This window comes from Patagioenas fasciata, chromosome 1, assembly GCF_037038585.1.
Source record: "Patagioenas fasciata isolate bPatFas1 chromosome 1, bPatFas1.hap1, whole genome shotgun sequence".
NCBI lineage: Eukaryota > Metazoa > Chordata > Aves > Columbiformes > Columbidae > Patagioenas > Patagioenas fasciata.
In genome coordinates, this window is record NC_092520.1 from 149,788,761 (window position 1) to 149,815,682 (window position 26,922).

Sequence of the window (26,922 nt, forward strand, 5' to 3'; positions counted from 1 at the left end):
CACCACAGAATCACAGAATGTTAGGGGTTGGAAGGGACCTCAGAAGATCATCTAGTCCAATCCCCCTGCCGGAGCAGGAACACTTAGATGAGGTTACACAGGAAGGCGTCCAGGCGGGTTTTGAATGTCTCCAGAGCAGGAGACTCCACAACCCCCCTGGGCAGCCTGTTCCAGTGCTCTGTTACCCTCACCCAGAAGTTTCTTCTCATATTTAAGTGGAACCTCCTGTGTTCCAGTTTGTACCCATTACCCCTTGTTCTATCATTGGTTGTCACCGAGAAGAGCCTGGCTCCATCCTCGTAACACTCACCCTTTACATATTTATAAACATTAATGAGGTCACCCCTCAGTCTCCTCCAGGCTAGAGACCCAGCTCCCTCAGCCTTTCCTCATAAGGGAGATGCTCCACTCCCTTCATCATCTTTGTTGCCCTGCACTGGACTCTCTCCAGCAGTTCCCTGTCCTTCTGGAACTGAGGGGCCCAGAACTGGACACAATATTCCAGGTGTGGTCTCACCAGGGCAGAGTAGAGGGGAAGGAGAACCTCTCTCGACCTAAGCTCTCACCAGCTCCAGATCTGTCCAAAAATATGTAAAACAAGTAGGATCCTATTGCGAGTTTGCAGCCTAGATTATCCCTCTGGGCAGAAAGCGAGTCCTGCGAGCGCTGCCCGGGTCTTGGAGCAGATCCCCTGAGGACCTGCAATTTCTTTGCTCTGTCTCTGGGCAATGGGGGAAGGATTTGCTTCAGCCCCAGCCAGCACATCTGGCCCCTGCCCACCACTGGTTTATATTTAGCTGTCAGCACATGGGCCATTTGAAGGCAGCGTCTCCCAGCCCTCACCTCCCTGCTGCCCAGCTTTCCATAGCGGTTGAGCTGCTGCCGCTGCCTGGGTGGAGAGCTGGAGACTAAAATTAGCAGGGAGCTCTTCTCTTGCCAAATGCTGCGCCTGATCCAAGCTGAGCCAGGGGAAGGGGAGAGGAAAATGGTCTTAAATCTTCCTCTGCAGGGCACACAGTGTGCCTGCTGCCTTCTTGAGGGTCTCATTGCGAGGGGTGGGGATGCCCCGATGGAGGGTGATTGGGGGATGCTGAAGCAGTGAGGAGAGTAGGGCATTGCCAGGATCATCCTGGGACATGGTAGGAAATCCTGATTCTCCCTGGATGTCTTCAAAGCTGCAGGCGTCTCCCTGCTTAGGGAGAGGTTTTCTGCGCAGATGTGGGGTTTGGCTGCTGTAAGAAAACTCGTGTGTATTCACCACTCCCACCCTGCCAGAACAAGCTGCTGAAGATTTCGCTGTCCCCAGTAGCTGCCCACCCTAAATGAGCACTTGTTCGCTCTCTATTATAGGGCGGGCTCCAGAAGAGGCTGTGGTTACAGCCCAAATTTGTACAAATGGGGATGCATGCCATCCCTTTCTCTGCCTTGGAGCAACCAAGGCTTCAGAACAAACTGCTTCAGCAGCCCGTGCCACAATTAATTAGCCTCTGTAGCAAAGATATTGATGATATAATATTTGTTATTTATCCTTTTGAAATATTTGATGTCTATGAATGGAAAAGCATTAATTTGGCTTGAAATTACTTCAGTGCAACAGGAAGGCATGTTATTTCATTATTGACTATTCTGATGGACCCAGCCTGCCCTGCTGGTACAGTCCTGCTGGTTTGGCTGCCTGAGGCATGCTGCTACCCTGTCTTCTGAGAAACAACTTTGCTAGTGCGTGTAATGCAGTGGCAGGAACTCATCTGGGCCCCCAGAATACAAGTCTCACCTCTGACGTTTCCCATTCATTGCACTTGTCTGAATTGCACAGCCCAAGGCAAGAGATGGATGGAAGGATACAGCTGATGTGGGGACATGGTCCCTAAACCCATGGCCTTTGGAAAGACCTATCTGCAGTACGTGCAAGGGCAGCACAAGGGCAAACTGCGACCATTGCAGAGAGAACTGCTGTGGGTTTTGCATGCTATTGGTCCTGATAGCTCAGGAGGAGGCAGCCTGAGGGGCACCATGGGGGTGGTGGAGCAAAATGCATACCCCTTGATGGCCTAATAAAGGTCAGAGTAAACGCAAACACGGTTTGCATTGACATTTCTGGGTTTTTTTCAGCAAGAGTTGGTGGGCACTGCTTGTGGGCCAGCTGCAGGAAGAGTTAAAAAAAAAGTGGAGAACGTGCTCATGATCTGCCTGACAACTGTTCCTGCTGAAAAGGAGGTGGAATTCCCCTTTTCCTACGAACAGTAGAGAAACAAGGGCAGATAGCATGGGTGCATCAGATGTGTCTTATAGATTCGACCAACTATACTTGGCAAGTGGCCTCTCTGTTTGTGTCTGGAGGTGTGTACAGCAGATGTGTGCTCACCGTCTGCCAGGTCTCCATCACGTTAAGCATACAGAAAGGAGAGATCCCCAGGAACTGGAGCAGGTGAGGTACTGGCAGGGTCTGGCCTGGCTTCCATTCCAGCTCCAGACACAGGTGCCTCCCTCCTGCGAGCACCGCTCTGTGGTTTCATTCCACTGAAGTAAAGGAGAAAAAACTTTGAACTTTGTCCCTGGCTTCCATTTCCTTTTCCATGCCAGAGGTTGAATGAAGAGTGTACTTATGTGAAGGACATCAAGGTATTTTTAACATGGGTAAACAAAGGCAAAAATGTACGATATATGCCTTCTGCAGCTGTGACCCATATCCCATGGTGTTAGATCTAGGTGTATTTCTCTGTTGCTAAGTAATATGGTACAAAGACAGATTAAGGCTTAAGTTACTGGAAAGTTTTTCTCAGGAGGATGGGACTTCCTACGTTGCTTGGCTGAGGGCAGAGGCCCCCGGAGGGACAACAGCTTGGGTGAATGATACTGGGCTACTCCTTGAACTGGGCAGGGCTTGGGGGGTCTCCCAGAGCAGGCATGTTCAAGTAAAAGAAAAAAGAAAAAAAAAAGAAAGTGGTGGTGGTGATATGAACGGATTTGAGCCACCTCTTGTGCTGGCAGCAGATGCTCAGGACAGCCCTTGTCCAGGCCTGACCACCTTGGCAGTTCCAGCAGAGCTGCTCTGCTCCAAGGATGAGTCAGGTGGCATTGGTGCTTTTTCTCATCATTGTAGTAGATATGTCTGTACAGTTACAGGCATGTAGGTTAGGGGTTTTCTTCCATGCTTTTGGATTTTACCAGTGATGTCTGTTGTGGTCACTTGAGATTTGTGATCTCACTATATGGCTTAAATGAAACGTACAAATCCCTGTGTGCATATCTTTGCCTTCTTCTCTAAATAATCCCAATTTTAAAAATTATTATTTGAAATATGTGTGATAGTACTGTCTGGATCTGTAGCTTTGTAAAGAAATGGCTGTAACTTTACTCTCTGCAGGTGTGTGTATCTCACGTTCTAAAGGCATTTTCACATGCAGCATTTTCCACGTATAGAGGGTCTGTGTGTGCTCCAAGTACTACCAAATCAACTCAGAGTTCAGAAGCTGGCAATTGAACCTCCCAAGAAAACAAATGACTAACCTATTTTTGCATCGTGTGCTAAGATAGTCTCACAATAGTGCCTTTTAAGTGTCCTGTGCTCTGAAGGCACCTTTGCTCTTCGTGTTTGTTGAGCACATCTAACCAAACCTGTTTGCTCTGGAGTAAGAATGATTATTTCCCAGCAGAAGAATTGCAGCACCTGCACTTTGTGTTGTTTCAGGTGGCCGAGGAATTTGATGCTGAGTTCCTTTGCATGTCAGACAGCTGGACTAGTGCTAGGGCAATTTTACATGCACTTCGTTGACCCAAGGTCGCCTTCATGGAGCTGGTCTGTAATGAATACCTGGTTGCAGCTCTTCTTTCCTCCCTCCAAGCTCGAGGGAACTGTGGTGTGAGGTGGAGATGAGGGTTTCAGCAGCTATGCAGCATGCTGCTGCTCTTAAACAACCTGCTGACAAAGCTCAATGTAGTGTTTTATAGACTGGCAGCAGGTCTTCTATGCCAGCTTGATTATTCTACATAAAAACCTTGCAGGCTGCAGTGGTTTCCTTTGTAAAGAACCAGGGTGTGGGATACTTAATTACACTCTACTGTAATGATTTAACATGAGGGTTAGTGTTAAGACCCAGGTTGGGATTCTTGAGATCACAGGCTTGGATGCGGTGTTAAAACACTGAGTGACACAGGCTGCGTTCTGCACTTGATGTCAACCAGAGGAGCAAGTGCTTTCAGGCACTGTTAAATGAGCTTCCTCTCCAGTGTTGGTCCCTTGTTGACACAGCGTCTCTCTTGTTGTCTTCCCTCATGCGTGGTGATAGCCCAGTATCCTCTCTTTGTAGAATACTCATGCAGTGAAAGTGCCAGAGGCAAAAGACTTCAGTAAATAGTATTTGTCTAATATAACAGATGCCGCCATCTCCCACGTAAAAGTGCCCTAAGGAATCATTGTCCATATGTAGGCACATCACAGATGTGTGCTACCATTTCTGTCCTGCTCCCTGCCCGGGAAGCCAGCTGCACCTGGATGACCCCAGTGTGTACATCAATGCCTGCAGCACATACTCCTATATGCTGTGGCACTAGTTTTCCTCACCCCTTGGCTTCCTCACCCGCACATGGAGGCACACCCAGATCCCCGCATCACTCTGCCGCTCCCCGCAAAACATCTCTTCTCCCGACGAAAGGCTCCATCCCTTCATCTCTGAGGCTCTCCACCCACCTCATCTCACAGCTTCACGCTCGTCTCTGGGCGTGTAGATGTGCTCCCCATGTATTCACTCGTCTTCATACATACCTGTCCACCCCAGCATGCGAGTACCTGCATGTTCCTCACCTCGCCTACTTAGTGTTCTTTCATAGTGTTACCCTGCATGTTTTCATGAATTTGAAAGCATTGCTCTCTCCTGCCAAGCTCCTGGGACTCCACGACTTGCTATATATTACCATGTTTTTTCCTTCTGCTGTCCTTTAAGGTGGAGAGTAATGTTCACTAATGTGGTAGGTCAGATCCTGGGATAAATAAGACATGAGATGGCCATGGCCCTTTCAAGTTTCCTTTCTAGGGTTGCAACCGTGCATTTCCATTTCAAATTCTGACAGTATCCCATGCTGACTCCTCACCGACTTGGTCCATGTGCTGTTGAGGGGAATCGCAGCCCCCTCCAGCACTGCTCTGCCGGCGCATCTGAACACAGACCAGCGGTCCCCTCTGCTGTCGCACACCTCCTTCTCTTCACAGGTGCCTCTCTCTAGTCACAGAATAATGGAATTGTTTTGGTTGGCTAAGACCTTTAAGATCAACGAGTCCAAGCATTAACCTAGTGCTGCCAAGCCCACCTCTAAACCACGTTCCTAAGAACCTCATCTACACGTGGCTACCAAGGCATGTGCTTGTTTGCACCATGACGTGTTTCGGCCGCAGTGAACTAACTTGGCTAAAGTAGCAGAGCTAGAAGAGAGAGCGAGCTCTGTGCCCCTAGGAGAGCACAGCACAATGCAAGCAAGGTATTTGCAATATACTGTCATTTGCTTTTTTTTTTTTTTTTTTTTCCTTTGTGGCCCCCTCAGCTACTCGGTGCCACTCACTCATGGCTTTTACACTCCTTGGCCTGCAGCATTCCTTGGTCTTCCCACCTTGGGTCTTTCTGCCCCACATATGTGCCTCTGCAGACCAGAAAAGTACCTGGAGACGTGTATATTTAGAGCTCGTACCCATGGGAGTGTACCCATGTTCTTTTTCAGCATCCTTTTCATTCTTCAGTTGTTTTACAAAGGCTTTCTTAATTTCATTTTGTTTAATCAGAGCTGCAAGATCTTTCTGTTTCTCTCCCCGGATGTTTCTTTAGTGTTCAAATACTGGCAGGTATGCAAGTACCTGAAGGTGTTGGGCACCTTCATAAAGAAAACGCAAAGAATCTATTACATCTCATCAGGCAGAGATCCTAGAGCAAAGAGTTGTCACTTGTAACGAAGATGAAAAGAATATTTTTTTCTGGGGAAAAAAAAAAAGGCTTAAAATTCTGAGAAATCATTCTTAATTTCTGAGAGTCTTGTTTATGCTCCCGTTAGCCGAGATAACAGATGTTATTACTAGTTATCCTATCACTGCAGGACCTTCTTAGAGGTTAACACAGCAGCACACAAGCAGCACCAAGGCAGCCTGTACAGATCTTGAAATTTCAACCCTGTAACAAATTTTCCCTGTTCTTCTACATCGAACTTCATAATTGAATTGTGTCCTTCTGCCTCACTGATGCACGTGAGAGGGCCAGATATGCCTTGTCAGCATCTGAAAGCAGCTTGTAAAAGGGGTCTCTGTGACAACCTACATGCTCGGTGGCATTTGCCAGGTTTCCCATCCTAGCACAGCCCATCAGTGCCTGGCTTGGTGGCTCTCCTGCAGGAAGGCTATGATGAGAAGCTCTGTGTGGGGAATTGGCACCAATTACTGTGTGGTGCCTCTCTGCTTGCCAGGGAAGGCTGTGCTGGCTCCCAAGAGCATGGTGTCACAGGGAGCCTTTCTGCCTTCTCCTAGCTCCAGCTCATGGACCTTTTCTGCCTTGCCTCAGAAATTTAACTTTAGGAATTGAGGACAAAAAGAAGCAAGGGTGCTTGTGAATCTGTCAAAATGCACGATGTCAAAACCCCTCTGCCTTTGACCAGATGTGCTGCTGAGAGGTCATGGCCAAGGGAACTGGTTGTGAAAGGGGTGGTGCTGGCTGAGGTTGGGTGGATATAGGGAAATAAGGAGGATAAATCCAGACCCCAGACACCCCCCTGGCTCTGAGTGGGTTGCTGCTGGTCTCTGGGGACTTACCTAGGTCTCCTGATGATGCAGAGAGAACTGCAGTGAATAGTAAACTTTGTTTCCACAAGGCCACTGTCACCTGCTCTTATCCAGTCCCCAGTTTGGTTTGCCACTGTTGCCACTCGTCTTGGATGGAGCTGGCTCCCAGGCCAGCTGCGCATGGACTTGAGCTGCTCCTGTCACACACAACAATCACATAGGCAGTGCCACAATTTAGGACATTTAGTCCTGGCCATATGTATGTGGTTGCTTTTATCCATCTCTTCAGTCTGAGGGCAAGTGCTGGCTCTATCAGGTCATCTGGGCTTCTTTGTTGTGGGAGCAGCTCCTAGAAACCTCTTTGAGCAGCTATGGGCAGCAGGATCTCAGAGGTACATTGCCATATAGCTCACCTGAGCAACTAATTGCATGTGCCACAATGCAGCTGGGCAAAGGTCTGCAGGGACTCGGTAACAATGAGTGCTTTGCTTGGTGATCTGGCAATGGTGGAGGAAGAAACTGGGTAATCAAGAAGGACTGATGTGAGAAAGGGGTACAACCGGACAGGGTGCCAGCACAAACCATAATATTTATGAATTTCCAGGCACCTATGCTTATTCTTCAGCAAAAAGACGTGAGCCAAACGCTTTTCTCCTGGAGATCAATGGCAAAAATCTATTGACCTCATGTGGAGCAAGATGCAGCTTACTGCAGCTGATTCTTCAGAGCCTTGTGTGAAGGGAGGGTGGCTGATAAAGCAGAATGGAGCTCTTTCCTTCCCCTGGGGTACACTTGGCTGCTGCTAGCACAGACCATGAGACCTGCTAAATTGTGCCTGTACACTATGCAGGACTAGTAAGAGCATTTCAGTGCTGGTTAATTTGAATGAGACCTGTATTCAGATGTTTCAATCTGGAGTTGCATAGGATCATAGAATGTCCTGAGCTGGAAAGGACCCAAAAAGATCATCAAGTTCAATTCCTGTCCCTGCATATGGCAACCCCACAGTTCACACCATGTGTCTGAGTCTCTTCCTGAACACTGTCAGGCTTGGGGCCATGACTGCCTCCCTGGTTGAAGAACCTTTTCCTAATGTGCAACCTGAACCTCCCCCGGCACATCTTCCTGACATTCCCTCGGGTTCTGGGTTTCATGGTTTGGGGGAAATAGCTATAGGTGATACAAGTCTTAAGTGAAATTGCTCACAGCATTGAGAGGGAAGTCACTGAGGAGAAGGCTGCCATGCTGGAACTGTGTCTCCTGGAAGAGCTGCAAAAGGAGCAAGACACAGGAGGACCAGAGATCTGGAAATAACTAGAGCGTGAGGATTAGGATTACAGATAAACATCCAAGGAAACAACAGCAGAGCAGTCAAGATTAGTAGGTAATGGAAAAGGCTAGGACTGGGGATAGAGGCAGGAGGTCAGCGCTGTCCCTGAGGTGGATGAACTAACCCCTGGCACCCCTTTTGGGACGGGGACCTGGTGAGGAACCGTCTGCAAGCATGTTTGTGCAAGTGTATTTCCTGTATGAGCAGCCAAATGCCATCAGTTGCTTCCAAGAACCTAATGTAGTTTCCAGATCTTCAGCAGGCCCAGAGCTCAGCCAGGCTATTTGTGGTGCACAAGGATGTTGGTAATGGTCAAGCAGCACACTCTTTTTGGGTGTCTGTATGAAGACAGCACTGGAGTGGCAGGGAGATGTCTACATTGCAGCACCATTTGGCAGTACATGAGCTGCTCATGGGTGCTGTGAGGCAAGCACAGCTCTGATTTAAAGCAGCTGCACCTCTGCTGAGGTCCTCACGTACATGCTAGCAATGAATTGAACCTATGAGGAGTGACATCCCTTGGCTGCACCTAACTTCAGTTACTCCACAGCAGGATACCCTTTATCCCCCTGTCCTTTGCACTGTTGTCAAGCCAGGCTGAAATGCCTGGATTTCCCCTAGGAGTTCCTATGGGAGGGGAGCGTATGATGCTGCGGCAAGGTCCTGACTGCAAGGAGTGCCCCACTTGACATGGACAAACTTGCTGGTTTTGGGATTTCAAACCTGGGTTTGAAAGCTGGGCCCTGGAAGTCTGGTTTTGCCTGGAGCTGCTCTCATGGCCACTTACTGATCAGCCCTCACAGGAGCATAAAGAAGGTCAGAACTTTACTTGAGGGGCCAAACGCTGTTCTCAAAACTCTGCTCCTCAGAGGAGTTACTCCAGATTTACCACAGTGTTTCTGAGATCAAAACCAGGCCGTAAGGAGCTAATTAAATTCAGGCTAGTATGAGATCTGATATGGTCAAACCAATACATCCTTCATCTACATAGCTGGATCCCTCTGAGTTACCAGAGTTGTCTGGAAAGCGCACAGTGAAACCAAACACTATGTACCTGAAACTGAAGAATCCAAGTGAGCTACTTTCAAAAGCCGTCATGCAGGGGGCTGCTCAGGAGGGTGAGCAACCCAGGAGTTACTCGCTGGGCTGCATAGTAAAAATTGGCTAAGCAACAAAGCTGTCTGCCTTGCTTGCTGCAGCTAATCAAAACGTGAGCAAGGACCAAGGGCTGGATCTGAGCCCACAGAAGCCAGTAGAAGGGCTCCCGTTGGGTTGAAGCCAACGTGGTCCAGAGCAGCTCTGTTTTAAAAATGGAAGAGAACATAAACAGGCACAACTGAGCTCCAACGTTCCTTTGAACCCGGACACTTTCGTCTGGAGCAGAAGCTCAGTGTACTTCAGTGCTCAGGGATGACGTGAGATCTGAGAAGAACCAAGGGAAGGAGCCGCAAAGGTGGCTGAGGCAGAGGAGATTTACTTGTGGCAGGATTTACTTGTGTAAGGTATGAATCTATACATATATTTCTGGGGGGGGATTTTTGCCATGAAAAAAGAAGGGTTAAAGCTGATCCTACAGCAGAATTCAAAGTGGCTCTAGAAATGATTAAGTCTCTTGGTTTCCTTCTGCCTCATAGTATAAGGGAGTGACACCATTAAATTAAAAAGCATTATTTGTAAAATAGGTATCATGTATGTGCAGGGTAATTTCAGCCTAGTTAATTCAGTGCTGCAGAAACCAATGATGCAAGTAGTGTGGCTGGATATTTTTTTTCAAGGGCTGGATAATTTTATGACTAATAATAACACTTGCAACTATGTGTGGTATGGTAAGAGACGAGTAATCACTATTTGTGCTGCAGGGCATAAGCTGCCTGTTTGCATAGGTCACAAGGACATTTTTTTTCTTCTCCTTTGTGAAGTGATATGGCTAAAAGTACTTTTGAAGGTTGTTTTCTTCTGCCTTTTAAACATCAGAAGTTGGCCACTGGTCAAAGGTAGACTATCTGATGGGATGAACCAATGGTCTAATCTGCTCATTGCTGAATTCCTATGTAAGGCTTTTATTTCCTGCACAGGGTGGTACAGTGCATATGCTGTACCTTTTTTTGGTTTTTTGTAAGACTGAGTTGAAGCACCAGCTCTGGTCCCTAATTGAAACCAGCAGCATTCAATAAGTTTGGACCATATCTGTGTGCTGAGTAGCCCTAGGCGGGCCTCTGTGGTTTCTGCTCCATGCACAGGAACTGTATTTCTGGCAGAAGCTCTTAGAGTTGAGTGAAGAAATTGCAATAAATAACTTACCATATTCATTTCACTGTATGTGTTTGCTCATGGAACTTCCAGGAGCAGATCAAAATCTCCTCACATGTATTTGATGTTGTTTAGCAACAGTTAATTACATGAGCATTGCTTTTTTTTTTCCTCTCCTGATTTGACTAAGACTTAGCTCTTTGATAATCCAGGCGTGTTGCGAGTGCTTGTAAGAAGTGAATGAAAAATTGGCCCTCTCTGAGTAAACAAAAACATGGGTTTAAAATATGTTGGGGTTGATTCTTCCAGGGTGGTTCAAATGCCCAGAAAACTGGGAGAAAGCTACCTTAATTACCAGGAAAATGAGTGGTAAAAATAATCTTTTTAATGTTGCTGGTTGTGGCAACTTGTTTTATTTTTTCCTGCTCCTTCCATTCCTATAGCTGTGCAGCTCTGTGGAAATTGTATTCAGCTGTGCACACAAATGAGCAGCTGGGCAGTTTTGACCATTGGGCAAGATCCCTGGTGGGTGGTGTTTTTTTTTTTAAAGAGCAAAAAATAACCTGGTTTGTTTTTTCAGCTTGTGGTTTGCAACACCATCAGTTAGAATACATCCTTTTGATTTAAAAAGTGAACAAACTGGAGCAAGCTACTAAAAGAGAGAAAGTACAGGATACTGTCCTATATTGCTTCTTTGACTGTAATTGCATTTTGATGTCTCATGGGGCCTGATTAAAGCCTGCACATTGAGTTGCTGAGCAAGTGTGTTCCACGGTGGTTCCTGCCTTGCTCGTGGTGTTGAAACAGTTGGATTACGCTAAGGGTTTAGCCCTCTGTCTCAGGTTCACAAGTACCTGTGTCTCCCCAAATCCTTCTCCCACCAATCCATTTGAGTTCAGTGCTATGTCTTGTCACACCTGGAAGGGGGAAGGACTTCCTTTGCTGTAAGAAGTGTGACCCTATTCCATAAGGACGTTGGCACTGAGGGCTCACCTGGTCCCTGTAGCAGGTCTGGACTCAGTGGAGCCCTTCAGTGTCTGTCACACCCAGCCCTTGCTGGGGCATGAGGAGTCTGCTGGAATGGTTCAATTGGTGCTTTTTTCACGTCAGGGATGGGGAAGTCCTGTGAAGGAAGGATAGATTGCAAATTCTTCTTGTATGACAGCTAATTATTCTTTTCTCTATCTAGTCAGTACCTGTTTTCTTAGCCTTACCATGGGATGAGGGATGAGTCACAAAATCTGATGGATTTTCAGGCAAAGAGCCTTGGGCACCCAGCAGGGAAGAACCAGGGAGTGGTGGCTGATTTCTCCTGGGCTGTCAGGGAGCCATGGGCTGTCCACGGCCTACAGACCGAATGTGGTGCCTTGAGCTCTGATAGCATGAGAGGCTGCTGGGGAAGCCCTCTTGGTGGATGTGTCCTCCCCGGGTGTGCAGGGCAGGGACTGGGGAGATGTGGGCGCTCCATCGGGTGAGAGCCCTTGTCGTCCCCTAATCCAAGGTCCCATCAGGTCTTCTCCACTGGTGGTGCCAGCAGGAGGCTTGGGCAGCTGGGGAGATCTTGCTTGCCAACCTGCTCAGGTGGTGACCTGGCCTGGAGTAAGGCTCAGGGCCTGACATAGCAGCCCCACCGCCTGCCCTGGGAGGTTGCTTGCCCATTGCCTTGGCAGCAGGCAGATCACTTACAACCGGAGAAGAGGAGATGAAAGGGAAAGGAGGAACTAGCTATCATTTATTAGAGCTATCAGGTTGCATTTCTTTCCAGCACTGTAGGACCGGGGCAGGACTTCGAGGCAGCTGATGAAAGAGAAGGCAGAGTTCACTAGGGAACGCAAGAGGACTGGAAGGAGAGGTCTTGGGAGGGTCACTGGAGCTGGCAAGGTCTGGGTGGTCCCCAAAAACTGTCAGAGGCTGAAAGAGTCTAAGAGCGCAAGGGCATGACAGGGGAAAACAAATTAAATAAAAAGCATGGGGAGACCATCTGAGAAGGGGTGGGAGAAACTGGACAGTCATCTTGTTATTGCAGAGTTGGTAGAAAAATATTTGTTTTGTTTTGTTTTGTTGTATGATGTTTCCTGTTTTCTAATAATTTTAAGATAGTGTTATGCCTGTGGTGTCTTTCTTATCATTTGAGCGTATCTGTACAGAGACCCTACCACATTGGTAGCATAAGTGGACTTAGGTTTTATGAAGAAGACCTGCAGGAGTTTCTAGGGGTAGATATGGGACTCTAAATTTAGAAACATCCTAAAAATTTCTGTAGAGTTTAATGAAAAATATGTATTTTTTTTTTAGTTTTCTGTAACGGTCTGTACCAGGGATAAAGTTGCTAATGAAACTCTTCTTTCATATGAGATGGCCCAACATATAACAGTTAGAGATGTTTAAAAAGGACAACCCTCTGTAAGGCTCACTTAAAGCAGCTGGATGCTTTAGCAACCAGATTTCACCAAGGGTCTGGGACATGCTGTGTGCCTCAGCTGGTTTTGTGACAATCATGCTTTTGATCATATGCAAAGATGCATAAAAAATGTTACTCTGACATTTCCCAATTATGCAAAGTTATAAGCATTTGAAGTTAAATCCACTGAGGCTCACTTTGCCAACTTCAGAGCTGGAGAGATGCAGAGATTCCTATATGAGTTTTTTTTTTTTGTTCACTAGAAAGCATTTTTTCTTATTTCTAATGAGGTTCAGAGTGTCCAGGGGCCTGATTTTTCCGATAGGACTAGCAGCACTTCTATAACAAGTCTGTGTGAGCCTGAGTGCACAGACCCTGTGAATCAGACTCTCTATCCTTGTCATTTTTGGTGTTTTAGAAAGCGAGATAATCAAGCCCCTCGATACTTCAGGGAAGCAAACAGATTTGTGTTATTCTCACCATCAAATGGTGACTGAAAAACAGTCAAGGAGAGCACGCTGGCATCCAGGACGTGCCCAAATCTCACAAGCTGTGTGAACGCAGTCACATTCATGTGCTAACTCGTCCCCATTGACACTGTTGCAGTAATGGCTTGTACTTATTCCATATTTACTTTACACGATGTTTATCCTGTCACTTCATGGGTGCTGCCATTAGGATTACTGAACTTTCAAACATCAACACAGCTGCTTTTCAGATAGGGTGAAAGCCTCGTCCTCGCAGTGTTGAGACGTCAGAACCAGTGCTGAAAAAACACCTAGTATTTTGGTCAGTAGTGGGGAAAAAAAAAAAAAGCCATGATAAGACTGAGTCAAGCAGCCCAGATCCTTAAAAGCAGGTAGAAATCAAGTGTGTGATGTGTGTTGTGCGAATGTCGTTCTTGGTGTCAGCTAAAATAAAATGATTCTGTCTCTGTTTCGTGCACTACCCCAAGCCTTCCTCCTGATTTAACTGTCACCGAGATCCAGGGCAGAACAGCAAATAAATGAACCTGGCAGAAGTGAGCAGTTTTGTTTGTTTACCTGTTGACATCTTACGTAACAGCAGGACTTTTTCTGATGGATAAGCTCCAAGACAGTGGGCTGCTGACAATCCCATTGCCTCGTTTTGGCATCAATTCTTCAAGTAGAAGAGCGTGTCAAGCAGTAGCAGTTATGTGTATTCCAAAATAGAATAGACAAACCCTTAACATCCAGTAGCAAACAGGATTTACGTTCTGCTCCAACTTTTCTAAATCCTGTGAAATGCTGATTTGACAGCCTGAATATTATTCTGTGGTTGCTTTATTTGAATGAAAAAAATTGGTATCTCATTAATATAGTAGGGACATGAATAATAAACTTAGCTTACAAGACTTCTCATTATTCCTTCTAGCATTCAATCCCTTCTCTTTTGTCCCTCATTTTTCAGGATCACAATTTTTGATCACAGTCTTGAAACTCTCTGTGGAGAAGGTGGGTTTCTAATGGGGAGATGGAGAGCGCAGAAAGATGGAGGAAGGCTCACAGTGATTTTGTGAACTCTGAAGTAGTTAACTGTATTGCTATTTTAGGTTGGGCTCTAAAAGGCACATGTGTGGCTTGGCTCAAATCCCAGCACTTTCCCTTGGGACTTCTGCTTTCAAGGCACTTACAGGCAGATTTTCAAAAGCAGTGAAGTTGTAAACTTTTGGGGTTCAGAGTTATCAATGTATTTAGATGACTGGCTGGTTTAAAACTGCTTTCAAAAATGATTTTTGCCTCATGTGCTGAACAGACTGGCATTAACTTGAAACAAGGCAAATAGCAGCCCTGGACTTCAGGAGAGCAGACTTTGCTTTGCTCAGGGACCTGCTTCAAAAAATCCCATGGGAGACAGTTTCAGGGAGCAGAAGAATAACCCCATACCCTGGTACAGGCAGCTTTGCAGGAAAGGACTTTGAGATCCTGATGGACAAGTTGAACATGAGCCAGCAATGTGCCCTTGCAGCAAAGGCCTCTTGGGCTGTATTAGGTCACGTTGAGAGAGATGGTCCTTCCACTCTGCTCAGCCCATGTGAGACATCTGTAGCGCCCTATCCGGTTCTGGGCTCCTCACATGAGAGACACAGATAGGCTGGATTGAGTCCTGCCAAGGGCCATGGAGATGATTACAGGACTGGAGCATCTGACGTACAGGGAGAGGCTGAGAGAGCTGGGGCTGTGCAGCCTGGAGAGAAGGCTCAGGGACATCTTAGCCGTATGTATGAATACCTGAGGGAGGGAGTAGGGCATAAGGAGACAGACTCTTCTCAGTGACATCTAGGGAAAGGACAGGAGGCAATGGGCACAAACCAAGCCATAGGAAATTCTGTTTAAAACTTTTTTACTGTTAAAAGTGGTCAGACATTGGAATAGGCTGCCAAAAGAAGTCGTGGAGTCTCTGTCCTTGGAAGTATTCAGCACCTGACTGGACGTGGCCCTGTGCAACCTGCTGTAGCTGATGGTGACCCTACTCTGAGCAGGGGTTAGGACTAGGTGATTTTCAGAGTTGCTTTCCAACCTCAGCAATTCTGTGGCTTTGTATTAGCATGCAGAAACAGTAGCTTAAGAGAGTAACTAAGAACGGACTGCCCTAGGCTATATGTGGAGCCTGGGAAGTCACAGGCACACATAGTCTTCATCTCCATCCCAGGAGACAACATGTTAGGAACTTTTCCCATAAAACAGTGTGTAGCATATAAACTGTATTGTAGTGTTTCGAGGCACCAGAGCTGAGGTCTGATGCTCTCCTAGCTATGTAAAACCTGGAGCTTTGTGAGGTATTGGGGTCAGAGGCACACAAAGGACAGATGATGAACAACTAATCCTTTGGCAAAATGCAGTAGAGAGGCCAGCTGCTTTCACTCGCCTTCAGTTTTGGCAGAATATGCTAGAAATGGGTATTTTGACATATGTGGTTAAGTTGTAGAAGGCGGTACAGTCATGCGGTCATGGAAAGGGAAAGAAATTGAACAATCAGTGAAGCTCAGTAGGAATCGTACCAGGAGCCTGTGGAAAAGGTCAGTATAACTTGGCAAAGAGGCCGAGAACAGAGTTTGGGTGAAATCTCTGATCAGCGTGTAAATAACCAACGTCAGATGGCATTTTCTTTGGATATTTATTCTGGAGCTGGTGAAGGAATTACTGTGTGAGTTTCCTGTACTGAATTACAGAAGAGGCAGATTGGACAGTCGTTATGGTTTCATTTGTCCCTGTGTTCATTAGGTGCTCTCTGTGTGAGTGTCGGGCAGTAGGAACCCCTCTTCTTGACTTATGGAAATTTCCAATGCATTGGAAAGAAAACAATAATTTTGCCATCAGTCCTTGCAAGCCCCAGGGTAAGCAGTTGGCAGGGTGGTTTTAATGCTCTGGTAAGAAAGCTGTAGCATGGGTAAATATTCCACTGAAACAAGATAGCCCTGTAAGGCAGGCTGGCCCAGCTCCAAGGCGACTAACCCATCCGTCTCCTTCTGGGTGAAGGATCACCTCCTGGAAGCCCTCAGGAATGCCTGCGGGTGGCAAGGATTGCTTGCAGAAGACGGGGGCCCCTCAGCAGCATTTGGCTGGCCCCTGCAGTCTGGGCTCTGAAAAGTTCAGCTACCTCTCGGCTTGTGAGCAGCTCCAGGTTTGTTCTGTCCGGGACAACGAGGGGGTTCTGTGAGCGCCTCCCGGCTCCCACATCCTTAGTGATTTTTGCCAAGTGTATTGCACAGGCAGTTTGAGACCCGAAGCAGGACACTGACGTGGGATTTAGTCAAGAAAGAGAAGAAACAATATTTCAGGAGCTGATGTTCTGGCATTATGTCATTGGGTAAGAGCTCTATAAAGAGAATTTACACAACTGTGATTCTTCCCCATAGCAACCCGTGTTGTGTAAACAAAGCCGACCCAGAAGCAAGTGTCTGTGCTTTGCAGCCGTTCACATTGCACGGTGTACATTTGCTTGGAGGCAGGATGCCCAAAGGGAGGGCTGGTGGCTTGTTTTGTCCACATTAATTTTGAGCCTGTGTTGTGGAGAAGCTCGAGCATGCCCTTGCCCCGTTAGTACTCTGAGGGTTGATACCTGTAAACATAGGTACATAGGATTTTCCATGACGTATAAAACCACTATGGACTAGCAGTCCATATTTGATGGTGATTCAGGGGAAATCTGTGTTACAAATCGCAGATTTGCTAAACAGAGATGGTGGTGTTGGGTTGCAAGGCACATGCACAGCTCCTCCGCAAAGAGAGATGAAGGCTGGCATTTGGGGTCAGAGGCCAAATGAAGCTTTGGGCTTAGATTTGGTGTTGTCAGCATCTGATGAGAAATTTCAAACATTCTTGAAGAATATCCTGAAATTCTGGTTGCTTTTTGCTGCCATTTTAATCAACATTTCATCATGTATAAACCAGAAGCTGTAGTTTTGAATTTTGAATCAGAATCATGGAAGTAAACTTGTACACAGGGATTGTGTCCAAGTTCCTGAAATTCTTGGTGTAGTTTTAGAGCCTCATCCAAAACCCATTAATAGAAGGACTTCATCTGACTCAAAATTCAATCATCAGATTGTTTCTAACATGGTGTACCTAGAAAGCAATACCAAAGCTTCTAACATGGCGTACCTAGAAAGCAATACCAAAGCAATGCCTCAACCACTGCACTGTCAGTTCCTCTTTGTTATTTAGAAGACTTGTTATATTTTCCTGGTTTTGATATTCATCAGTATGCCTGCTTTTGTTTCCTCCTCAGCATAGCTGTCAGATAACTCTTGTGTTGTCTCACACCTAGGGGTGTCTGTGTCTTCAGGGCTTTATACAGTGTCAAAGCAGGGCATGCCATGCAGAGCCCTGGGATGACCAGCTGTTCTGCTACCCTGAAGAACACAGGCAAACAAAAATAATTTAAACAAATCATAAGGTATTTCTGGAATGACCTTCAAGAGTGTCAGTTTAACTTGCTTTCTTGCCTAGAGGTCAGGTCAACCCTACCTGCACTATTTCTGGTGGATGTTTGTCCAACCTGTTCTTTATCTTAATTCTTCCTTCAGTCTAGAGACAAGACTGCCTCCAGTCACCACCAAAACTGATAGCACAGGGTAATAATTTTGTCACAATGCTCACAGAGACCATGGAAACAATACATTTCAGCAGAAGCGTATCACTGCCTTCGAGGTGAATTCAGGGGAAGAAAATACCTACAGCAGCTTTGAGCAAAATGACAAATAGAAATACTGAGTACAAAAATGAATAAGATAAGATAAATAAGATAAGATTCTATAGCCCAAAGTTCCGCTGAACTTGACTGAAAGTCAGGCTGCAGAGAGATATTTTGGGAATGCTGCATCTACGCGGAAGTGTCAAGCTGTTGAGTCTTTAGGAAAATGCCTATCCAAGATAAAAGAAATAATGCATTAGCTATGTTTGGTAAAGCAATACAAATGCTGACTTGAGGGTCTAGTGCATAGTTGATGTTCAGCTTCACATCCTAGACAGCTCCTGTTTAAAAAAAAAAAAAAAAATTAAAAATACCTCTTGGAAAGCTTTCTGAGCAGTCTGTGTGCTGCACTGTTTGGATCGGTTGAGAAAAATGCACTTACCAAAGCTTTCTGAATGCTGCATGGATGACCTTGTTGAACTTTCTTGGGTGCAGTCTTGTTACAAAAAGAAAAACAGATGGCAAAGACTGCGGAGTGTGGAATTTCCATTTTCTTTCTTTCATTGTGCAGGTACCTCCCTGTGCTCAGGGCAAGAAAGCTACATACATGTGTTGCTTTTTATTCACTGCATTTATTCAGGTACCTTGGACATCAAAGCAACAGATCGGTTCATGGTTGAAAGGATTTAGAAACATGCTTCTTTTTGCCTGAAGTCCTTACTGCTGTTAATGACGATGCTGTACATATGATTAAAAGTGGGCAAGAAGCCTCCCAGGTCTGTCTCCAAGTACAGTGCACACGATTTGCTGCACTGAGCTGGTGATATATGGAGGCAAACATTAGCTTTAATTAACTTGTTACCACAGTAGAACAGGCTTTTATTGACTGTCGTGTGCCTAAAGGCACGGCATCACTGGTGCTTCCAGACAAAGGGGACAGTGCCAGGAATACCACTTTCAGTGATCATAGCCAGGTGGAACATCTGCTTTTCATGCTAGTCACCTTGAGGGCCAGAGAGGAATTTTTAAAATTATTATTACATTTATTTAAAAAAAAAGAGGGGGGGGAGCAGACGGTATGCAGAGCTGCAAAGTATGAGTCAGCAGTTGAGGATGTGGTCACTGGGAGTGAGTTGGTGGAAACCCATGTAGATGTTCCAGGATTAAAGGTATTTTTGTTCAAAAATTATGTCAGATGTTACCATTTACCGAAAAATTAAAAAAAGGTGGGAGGAAGACAAGTATGACACTGGGGTCCACAAAGTAGCTAGTTATTTTGATCTTAAAAGCAGGAATAAAAACTTAGACTTGTATCAAAACATCTGATTCCGTACTCTTCTGTCAATCTGCCAGTTTTTCCAAGCACTGCAGGTATTGTAGTTCAAGCAAGCCAAACATCTTGATCTCTCATCAGTAAGTGATTTGAGGCAAATCCCATGTTTTAAAGACAATGACTGGCAAAAGCCTGTCTCGGGAAATGCAATACTGTGAAGTGAGCTACTCAGATACCCTTAATCTTGGTATGACTGGAAGCAGCTCTTTGTAACACTGGCTGTGGCTGTTTTGAGAAATCTGTTGCTGTGCGTGAAGGATGTAAAAAGTGAGAGACTGTTTGCCTTTGATGGCAGTAACTTACAAGGAGGCAGATCGAGTCAGCACAACGTCTTGGGGACAAGCACACAGCAATTGCAGGACAACTGTCACGCGTTCCGTAAATTAAAGAGTTGAACTTGCCAGCCGTTAATGATTTTAATGGCACAGCTATTATGGCTGTAATGTTAAAAGCATATTTTATTGTTTAAAAGCTTCTACATGTGTTTTGTGCGGTTAAGATGACCTGTGGATTACTGCGGAAGAATAACAGAATAGAAAGCATTTCCCCTGTGTTGCTGTGGAAATTAGTAGTGTCAAAATCATGGTCTTCATCTTACATTCCTAGAAGCTGCAGTAGGTGCTCTTCTTCTCAGGCTTCATTTGAGTCAACTTTGGCCTGGAAAACAAAGCATCCTGCTCTTTCCCCTTCCCCAGTCTAATCCCTCAGGACATCTTAGTGCAACTTTGCAGAGGCAGAAGAGAGGAAGGTGAGGAGGGGTTACATTAGATGGTTGGAGGGGAGAGGACATGTCTCCATTGCTTGTGGCCTGTGGATTAGGCAGCCAAAGCTGGGCCTCTGTGGCTGGGCACCTCAGCTGGCTGCAGGTCGTAGTTGCCCTTCCACACTGGCATTGGCTCCTGAACCTCCTCTGCCTTCAGCTGGTCAAGTGCAGATAGGCAAGAGTTTGCAATTGTTTTACTCTAGGTTGAAACAGACATTTCTGGAACTAATTTTATGAGCTCAGCCCTGTAATTTTGGCAGATAGTGCAACCGACAGCAACATCATGGGCTTTCTTACTCAAATCCAGCAGCGCATGTCCTCGGTGAGCTTTCAGGACACAGGCAGTATTTGCCAGATAATCTTGTGGCATAGACGGATTTCATGATTCAGCTAAGGCAATGGAAAATTTTAGCGGCAGCAGCGAGATTTTAATTTTATCTTCCACAAAACAGGTTAGTGCCACAGCCATTGCTTATCAGTTCCTCCTTTCCTGTATGAAATACATTTCCTATACCTAGAGGGCAACAGCAGCAAGTTATTATTTGGTGGCTGAAGTCTAGAAGTTGTACTGCATGAGTGCTCAGGGTAGTTATTTCTGCTCGTTTTCCTCTCATTCCCAAATGCAGTGCTCTGCCTTTTCCTCCGTCATACTTCATGTAGTTTTAATGTTCTGCAGCTTATTGTCAGAGTTTGCAAACTCACAGTCAGCAAAGCCATGCAGTTTTCACAAAACAGTGAATCAGAGTTGTAACTGGAGGAAGAATAGAGGAATTTATGTTTGCACACACAGTCTCTAACTTGTGATTTATCCCTGGAGGAGGTCAGAAATCTTATTTGTAGAGTCCTACCCTAACCAGAAATGGAAATGTTTGCAGGGCTCCCTCTGTAACACCAAGTTTCATAACTTCTTGAATTCTTTTAACTCCGGGAGTATTGCTCTGATCTTGATCTGAGGGCAGGGCATTCAGTCTTTTCTGCCTATGCCTTTTAATGACTGAAATAAGTAACCGGAGAGATTCTCTTGGCCTGACTCTACCCTTGAATGATTTTTTGGTAGTTTCTCTGAACGCCTGTCTGTGATTCATGATTTGACCTAACCCTCACTTACCCCTATGGCCAGAAACCATTGGCTGTTTGTTCCTTTTCACTTTATCCTTCCCTCTCATCTCTGTTTTTAGGAGATCAGTTTACACCTCATCTTTATGCTTTGTACACTTGGTGTTGTATGGCTGTGTACAGGTGTGCGTGGTGGACCAAGAGGTGGGTGTTGCTTCCCCTGCGGTGGGGCACTATCAGTAGGGGTTTGCCCTGGTCAGGGTGTGCGAAAGGCATGTCAAACTCTCTAAATACCCTCTTCCTCAGAGCGTGATGCAGCACTGCCTTGGCCAAGTGACAAGGAGATGGCCACAATCAGGCTGCAGCCACGAAACCAAGCTGCCCAGGGTGCACAGCACAGCATGGCAGCTTGTCCCCATGCTCTCACTGGCCAGAAGTATTTGGTTGCTGGTTCACAAGCTCATTGCCCGTGACACCCAGCATCATAGAATAGTTTGAGTTGGAAGGGATCTTCCAATGTCATCTAGTCCAAGCCCCTGCCATGAGCAGGGACAACTTCAGTTAGGTCAGGTTGCTCAGAGACCCGTCCAACCCAGCCTTGAATGTCTCCAGGGATGGGACATCTACCACCTCTCTGGGAAACCTGTGCCAAGGTTTCACCAACCTCATTGTAAAAAATTTCTTCCTCATGTCTAGCCTGAATCTCCCTTCTTTAGTTTAAAACCATTACCCCTTGTCCTATTGTAACAGGCACCGCTGAAAAGTCTGTCCCCATCTTTCTTATAGGCCCCTTTTAAGTAGATAGGCCACAGTAAGGTCTCCTTGGAGCCTTCTGTTCTCCAGGCTGAACAACTCTCTCAACCTGTCCTCATAGCAGAGCTGTTCCAGCCCTCTGATCATCTTGGTGGCCTCCTCTGACCCCTCTCCAACAGGTCCACTTCTTTCCTGTACTGAGGGCTCCAGGGCTGGATGCAGAACTCCAGATGGGGTCTCACCAGAGCAGAGGAGCACCATCACCTCCCTCAGCCTGCTGGCCATGCTCCTTTAATGCAGCCCAAGCTATGATTTGCTTTCTGGACTGCAAGTGGATGTAGCCAGCTCATGTCCAGTCTTTGATCCACCCGTACCCCCAAGTCCTTCTCTGCAGGACTACTCTCAATCCCTTCATCCCCCAGCTTGTATCGACACCAGGGGTTGCCCCAACCCACGTGCAGGACCTTGCACTTGGCCATGTTGGACGTCATGAGATTTGCATGGGCCCATTTCTTGAGTTTGTCCAGCTCATGTGGCAGGGTGAAGGCACTCCCAGTGCACTGCCGTGTGAGTGGGGTATAATCTAAATGATAACTGGGGCAGGAGGTAGAGTTGAAGTTCATGCTCAGGACAGGAGGCTTGATGCATGTTTGTGAGAGACTACAAATAGCTCCCTGAGTTGAGCTCACATGGTCATGTTGAGTTTCAAGCAACCTTCCGCAGCATCGTTTGGACTAGTATGTTTGCAAGGTACCTAATGGTAATACTTGTGGGTATTGGGTACCACACCTGCATACCTGTTCAGCCAGGAATTATACTGTGAGAGATTTCAAATTACATTGAAGTCCTGTGGGAGAACAGCAAGTAGAAAAAATTCAACCAGGATAAGAGGAAAAATAGAACCATCCAAGAGAGGGTTAAAAAACATCATAATCATACTGAGGGTCTGTGGGTAGTGAAGAACAAAACCCTGCTTCATACCTGCCAGTTTTTCTTGCCATGTCCCTGCAACAAAAGAGGAGGGGGATGGTCTTGCATCAGAAGGAAAATGCTTTTCATGCAAACCAGCCTGTGGACCTGCTGTTTCCTGAGGCTGCCGAGTGAAATCGTTTAGCAGGGTTACAAAAGGGTTGGGCAGCATGTGGGCGTTAATAGCATTTGCAGCTATGTAAGCACCAGTAACAACAGCAGAGTAATCAAATCTCCTCCTTCAGAGAGGAAGCTCATCACCTGAGTGGGTCTGGGATTTCCCCTTTGCACAATTGCCAGGTACCTTCACAGGCTAATTGAAGCATGGAGTGCTGGCTGGGGCCAGGGGCATGACAGTAGCTTGATGGCTCTAATCTGCAAACAGAGCAGCTCTGGTCACACTCCTGCCCCAAAGCCTTGATAGCTCCCTGGGTATTGCTGTTATCTCTGTCTGCACCTTTCTGCTTTTTACATTTTTATTATTATTGGGTTTTTTCTCTTGAGCCAGGCTTCAAGTGCATTGCTCTGGCAGAGTTATGACTGCTGGATGAGATCTCCCCATCTCCATGTGCTGTTCCTGCAGTTCCCTTCCCTGACTTTTAACCTGAGAGCAGTAAAAAGCATAGCTGAGGCAAGGCAGATAGTGCCCTGACTGGACCCAAGGCAAGAAATATCTTCATCTTATTTCCTCTTATTACATCTTTCCTGTCCCTGAATTGTTGGTCCACTGGCTCTGCAGGCAACTGGCTCCAGACCGGCTGCCTCTTGTGGCAATTCCTACTATAGGATACAGCATCTGTCTCAGCTTCCTCTTCAACCTCTTTTCTTTGTGTCCACCTGCCTCTTTTTATAGAAGCAAGCTCAACTCCCTGAGGGCTTCCCATCCCAAATCCAGAGGGGCAGCTGAGGCTCAGCCCCAGTTGGCATTTGGGTCATCAACAGGCAGCTGCCAGCCTGTCTGATGGGAACAGGGAGAAAAAGGAACCCTTGTCTCCAGAGAAGAATCACCTTCACATTTCTGGGCAGTTGCTGATCCCTGTAAGGCTTGAACCTTGGACCACTGCGGTACAAAAGCAGAAAAAAAGGTGGATCTCTTCTTGTAGAAAGGAGGTCAACCAAGTATCTGGTTATACACATAGGGAAAATGTCCTGAAGGTTGGAGTGAGGATAAAAAATGCAGTTTGGGTGCACTCTGGGCAAAACCCCTGTTGTTGCTGTGAATCCGTCTGCCCTTCTGCCCATCCACAGTGCCTTTAAGAACATCTCCTTTCTCATCAAGTCCCTCTTGGCACAAAATCATACAAATCTCCCTGTCCGCCATCCTCTGGTGCCAGGTGTGCCATTGCAGGCAGGGATGGTGAAGGGGCAGATCTGATGTGACACTACATGTGGTGTAACTGCAGGTCACTGGAAGCATGGATGCTGCTCTGTCCTGGCTACAGCAGCATCACCCTCCATGGAGTCTGCTGTGGTCCTAGTGTGACCACCAGCCAGCTTGGTCGGGCAAGCTAGCTCAGCAGAAAGCCCTGTGCCTTTCTTTCCTCTGGGCTGGGTTTTGGACAAATCACTGCCCTGAACCATCCCTTGTGGCTGTGGGGAGACTGGTCCTGATGTCAAGGTGGTGGAGTATGCGGCAGCAAGGCTGATGGTTGCTTCTGGCAAGCTGCGCCTGCATCAGGGTTGGAGGTGTTTGAGGTGAAAACGTAGCCTTGGAAAACAACCAGTGTGCTTCAGGAAGCAGTGGGAAGTGGTGCTCAGAAGAGAGAAAAGCCGGGAGCTGGCTGGTGTGTCCATCTAACAGGCTAATGGCAACAAAACCTGGCCCAATATCTTCAGCTATTTACCTGGCTCTGGGACAGGTTCTTCCCAAGCTTTTGATTTCTGCCTTTACAACTTTTTGCCTTTTCCCATCCTAACCAGAACCGGTTTTGTAGAGGGGCTAGAGCAAAATCATCAAAGCTAACAGTTCTGGCATTCCCTCTTAGTAATACTGAAGTGTTTGCTGAGGTACTTTAGTTCCTACCCTACTACTTTTTTCCAGACGTATTCTTGTTGACTTTAAGTAGCCATCAAGATAGTGTTCCTGCCAGGTGGGCTGCTAAGCAGTGCTCAAGGACGGGCTGAACCCATGGTAGACCACCTCACTCTGGTGCTCTTGAGACAGAGCAGTGGACGTAGCCACAGGGCTCTGCTCTCCAGCTGTCATCCAGGAGGGGATACCTGCAAGGCGATGTCCTGGATTCCTGTGGCCTGTGCTGGAGAGAAAACCTTGATCAACAGTTGGCCTCAACAGGTCTTTACTGCAGGAAGCTGGAGGAACTATGTCTCTTTTCTATAGCTCACTCCCTCCTCCTAGTGAAGAAAGCATGGACAAAGTCAGGTCCTTCTACAAGGATCCCCTTATGGAGATCCTCAGGTGGAAGCCAGTCTTTTGAGAAGGAATTGGAGCATCAAGAACTTTCTCTGAGGGGGGTATTTATCCCCTTATTTTCTGAAAATCATTTCCTACCATGCCAGGGAATTAGCCTGCCAAAGTACAAATTACCCAGCAAGGAAATCACTACCTCCAGATGAATTCCTAGATGTTTTGTCTCTTCTATGTTTGGCTGATGTAAGTGTTAGGTAAATATTTGTACAACAATGAAAATTGCCTCCTTTTCTTTTTTCCAAGGGTCAAGGAGAATGTCAGCCGTTGGCACTTGTGTGCAGCCGAGCTCCTGTGTTTGCCATGGGGCAGGTTCCATGCCAGCCATGAGCAGGAGCCAAAGTGCAGATGAGACCAGGAGTCACCGTGGTGGAGCGAATGGCATGGCTGGCTCTGATGGCCAGCATCCTCTTCCCAGGAGAGGAGGGCTCCTGACACTTCGTCCTGAGTGTATTCCAGAGAGCTGTGAAGTCCTCAGTTTAACAATTAAACTAAATAATCTCCTCCTTTCTGCACAGAAGAAAAAAACCTGCTTCTCTTGATGTCCTCTCTCAGTGAACCTCCAGGACTGAGCTGACTTTTGTTGCCATTTTTCTATTTTATTCCTGCTTTGCTTGATTCCTTTCTAATTTAGCCAGTCCCACTCTTCTGAGTCTCTCCTCTGAAAAAAACACGTGGTCCTCTCTCCCACTGGTACAATGAGCCCTCGAAGCAGTGAGTGCTGAATTTAATGCAAACTACAAAGTCTGTTTCAGCCCCATTGCAAGTGGGGCCATGTGTCCAGCTGCAGGGCTCTCAGAAACAGTGGTTCCTGCCTTGTTGTTCTGAATGAGGTGGAAGCTCACCGGTTATACATTATTTTATGTGAAGACACAGGAATTTCTCCTTCTTTCCCATTGCAGTCAGTCCCTGAAGCACAAGATGTGCTTAGCTGCATTAATCAGTAATTACTTAACCAGAGTGTCTGACTGAAAAATCTTCTGCAGAAGAAAAATATCGATGCTGATATTTTTAGTCATAGACTTAAAGCCCTAGCTTCAGATCAGAATCCTGGGGGTGGGAAGACCTAGATCAGAAATTTGTGGCTGTTCAGGATTTCACAGCGCCTCAGTGAAGCCCACATGTCGAAGCTAACACTCATGTCAGGGAAGCAGGACACCCTAGTTGCCTCCAAGTCTTGTCTCTCAGTTGCATCTCTGACTACTTACTTTCACATTTTCCACATTTCTTGCACTTTCTTTTCATTAATTGTCTCCTTTTTTCCACCACATCATAGGAGGCAACTTCAACATCTTCACTTTCTGCTCACCTCTGCCAGATCCTACAGCATCCTGGTTCAGGAGCAAGCAGAGACAGAGTTTGCAACCCTGTTTGTAGGTGCAATAACAGGCTGAGAGCTTACAACGGTCAGGGAGAGAGATCTGTCAAAGGGTCATTTGTGAATTCTAGTTCTTGGGGTTGTTTTGGGTTTGTCTTGGCTTCTACATAGCTCAGAGGTGGTTTGGAGCTGATATAAGTCATGTGGCTTGTAGACACCCCCTCTGAAGCAAACTGATGGAGCATACTCCTACTTGAGTCACAGTGGGGTTTCCTGTGCTGCTGGGTTGGGTGGGCAGGGTGAAGTTGGGTGGGCAGGGCAAAGATGGGTATGGTGGCCACAAAAAAGAGTAGCGGTTTCCCCAGCAGTGGGCTGCACTGCCCCTTTGGAGCATGTCCCTGACACTTCTG

General features: G+C 46.5%; 1 protein-coding gene across 3 annotated transcripts in view; it reads left to right on the forward strand.

Annotated features, from left to right (window-relative positions):
- Nucleotides 1-26,922, forward strand: part of B4GALNT3 (beta-1,4-N-acetyl-galactosaminyltransferase 3) — a 70,716-nt gene that overhangs the window by 13,194 nt on the left and 30,600 nt on the right. Inside the window, exon 1 of one of the 3 annotated variants that reach the window (XM_065853046.2) lies at nt 9,400-9,589. The exons of the other annotated variants lie outside the window; for them this stretch is intronic. The gene's annotated coding sequence lies outside the window, so the exon portion shown is untranslated. Of the gene's footprint in view, nt 1-9,399; nt 9,590-26,922 lie in introns of those variants that run through there. 3 annotated transcript variants of the gene reach the window in all.